This window comes from Amphiura filiformis, chromosome 3, assembly GCF_039555335.1.
Source record: "Amphiura filiformis chromosome 3, Afil_fr2py, whole genome shotgun sequence".
NCBI lineage: Eukaryota > Metazoa > Echinodermata > Ophiuroidea > Amphilepidida > Amphiuridae > Amphiura > Amphiura filiformis.
In genome coordinates, this window is record NC_092630.1 from 19,549,297 (window position 1) to 19,552,797 (window position 3,501).

The 3,501-nt window shown below is 35.8% G+C and overlaps 1 long non-coding RNA gene across 1 annotated transcript; it reads left to right on the forward strand.

Annotated features, from left to right (window-relative positions):
- Positions 1-1,728: 1,728 nt before the first annotated feature.
- On the forward strand, positions 1,729-2,868 carry LOC140148172 (uncharacterized). The gene is made up of 2 exons (XR_011858451.1): positions 1,729-2,322; positions 2,715-2,868. It is a non-coding gene; the product is annotated as an uncharacterized lncRNA (long non-coding RNA).
- The last annotated feature ends 633 nt before the right edge of the window (positions 2,869-3,501 follow it).

A 3,501-nucleotide genomic window follows, 5' to 3' on the forward strand; every position in this document is an offset into this window, starting at 1 on the left:
CATATGTGACACGATCTGGTCCATGGGGGCCAAAGGCGGCAAATTTGAAACTGAGATAAGTACAAATATGGAGTAAAAAAACAATAAAATACATTTATAAGAAAATAGACATCAAAAACTTTTGAATCAAATATGCTAGACCTTTGGTGTTTTCAGCAAATGATAGCCTATCGTAAATGTAATAATTACAGTAACTCAATTTGCAAAAATGCTTCCTTTGGCCCCCATGGACCAGATCGTGGCACATATGAGCGAGCGCCCGCCCGCCCAGTGACATACAAATGATCCTCCATCATTATGTGCAGGATTCATGCAACTACATTGTACACACATATCAAATAAAATAAATATGCTGGGCCATTTTTTACATGCTGATATAGAATTATGTAAACAATATTTAAAAAAATAGCTCCCACCCAAAATTACTTTGGGCAGTCAATGGAATGAATACGGTATGTGTATGTGTTTTATATTAATATTAAAATATTGGCCCTGGCACACTGCAGCAGAAGACAATTGTTTTCATTTTTGCATTGTTTCAAACTCTAAAATATGTCATTATGTGTGCATTTTCCAGTGTGTTGTTTCAAATCAAGTATTTGAAAATTGTTTTTAAAATAACAAAAACAAAAGATTTAATGTTTTTGCACTGGTAAAACTTAAATTATGAAATGTTTAGGGCTTAGGCCTATGAGTTGCAACTCTGTTTTTTCCATGGTACAATTGAAGTTCATACATTGTATAATAACTCATTGAGACACGATACAGACAGGTTGGTTCAATGGCTTGTAAGATTGAATTCCCAATTTCCCATGGTGTCTTTGACAAAGATTTCAATTCAAATTATAAAATAATCATGTGGAGCTCTTTCATTTGACCATTCCCTGCAACACTCTACATGTATGTATGGTATGTGTTTTGACCATATTGGATACTACTTGCAAACTTATGTTACCGAAAAAATGCTATTTTGTCAACAGATGATATATCATAGTTTCATAGCAGAGGTTCCCATTCCCGAATTTGAAATCAAAAGTGTTCAATGCCTAAATGTAATATATTTGACAACCTTGCTGCATAATTGGTTTAGTGAAATATAGGCCTATTACAGTATCTTGACACAGCAAAGGGCAGCTTGCATGCCCGGGGGGGCCACTCATATATGAAAGTTGTAAGCATCCGCGTGAAAGAAAACACGGATTTAGGGTGGTTTTGAAAAGCAAAACGAGGATCCACGCGGATCCGCGATTAGGGTCTCAAAACACTCATTTTAGTAAAAGAAGGGGTGTTTTTTTAAAGGAAGATCCTCGCTTAGGGTAATTTTATAAAATTACCCAATTAACGGACATTAGTGGTGACATATTTATCAAATTATTCGGCACAAAAGAGTGGTTTCTGAGCAATTTTACCAACCAGATTTTTAAAATGGAGCCGACTTCAACAGTGCCAATTTTAAGCTTACTGATATCACTGTACCGACACACGCAATGTCTATCCTTGTTTGGGGCAAATTTCTAACCAATTCCTCGATTAGGGTGTTTTTATAATGTCTATTGTTTTAGGGGTAAATTTCAAGACAATTCCTTGCTTAGGGTGTTTTTATTTCAGTTCAATCCTTGTTTAGGGTCAGTTTGACAAATTTTCGACATCCTAGCTTAGGTCATTTTTGAAAGTCAATTCACGCGGATGCTTACAACTTTTATACATGAGTGATCCCCCCGGGCTTGCATGTATGCAGACTTGTAGTTGTACTTGTGACTTCTTATTCTGGCCTTTATTTGGAAACCAAATTCTGCTATGGTGGTTCAACCAGGGAAGTGTACATGTAAATTTTGGTGTTCAAAACCCAGGGAAGAGAAGATACCTTACACGTCCCACAATGCATTGTTACATGTACTGACAGTTTGCTATTGAGTGCAACATGGATCCATAGTGAAAAGCAATTTGCATGAAAATTATAAAGGTGTTATTGGGAGTGTTGACCCATGTTGCACTGAAAAGCATATCAGTACAAGGAAGAAATGCATTGTAAGAAGTGTAAAATATCTTCTGTGGCTGAAATCCGTCTCATTTGTGACTGATGAAGTGAGATTCATAAATTATATTGTAAAAGTCACTTTCAATTTTTGATGAACTAAAATTGTAATTTTAGATTGCCAATGATGTATGGCAACATATTATACATTTTGTAAGGTGTTTAAATTGTATCTTTCTTTGATGTGCATGTTTTTTACAAGATCTTGGTGTAGTAGTGCACTTAAAATACATTGTATCCGCTAGCAGTACTATTATGCAAACAACTAATGTATGTGGATTGTGTAGGCCAAAAAAAAAATAATTGTTTGTTTGTCCTCCACAGCTTTGAAAGAGGACGTGCGGGCGGGCGGGCGGATTTTTTTTTTTCGGATTTGTCGTATTTCTGGACCTTGCTAGAGCTAAATGGTACAATCATTCATGGTGACTTACAAAAATATGCAGTTAAAGTTATAATTTGTGTTCATGTCATAGTCTTTTAATGATTTGGTGGACTTTTTTTATTTTCAACCATGAAAGAGGTCCAGAGATACTCCAAATCTGGAAAAAAAATTGAATTTTACTTATTTATTTTTTTTTTTTTTTTTTTAAATTGAAAAAAAAAATATCGGTCAGGCCTTCATCTGAGGAGCGGGCGGTGGAGGACAAACAAACAACTTTTTTTTTTTGGCCTTGTGTAGGCCTTTACTTACATTTGATAAATTGCACGAGTTTCAAGTGAACATCTCTTCCAAATCCACACCTTCATTCAAGCTTGATGGATAAAGAATCCATCACAAAAGTATTATAAATAAAATATTCATGGCTCATTCATGATGTGTGACTGAAGAAAGACTATTTTGTGTGCCATTTTTATTCTGTGCAATAAATGTGCATATTATATATATACTTCATGGATCCTTTTGAAGAATTACCGTACTTTATACCAGTACGTTGATTCTTGCCAGTGCTAATTATTCAAGATAAATGGGAGAAATAATCATTTGGTTCTGTCAAGCCTATTTAACTTTGTTTGGGGTGCTTATTAGCGAGCTGCTGGTGCTTACAATGTATTACGGCAAATCTGATTTTAAACCAAATATGACTCCGTGACAGATTGTCTCTTTAGCCAAATTTACTAAAAAGTTTACATCATTGTAAAAAATGAATGCCATTTTGCCATGTTACAACAAAAACAACATCAATTTTTTCAGATATTATTTATTCACCCTTTAACCCTAACACTGACCCATGCTTTTTGGTATCGGAAGTCAAAGAAGATCCGAATTTTTCAAGAAGAAGAAGAATTTTTGACTTGCCACCCCCGGGATTCGAACCTTTGACCCCCCGCATGCCAAGCACACGATCGCGGACCGGTAGCTACACAGGTTATTGCTGCCCGGCCAGCAATTCCGTGAGCATATCACACTTCGGGTGATTGCATCATCGCAGACCCTGGGATGCATGCATGTTATGAATTTTTCATCA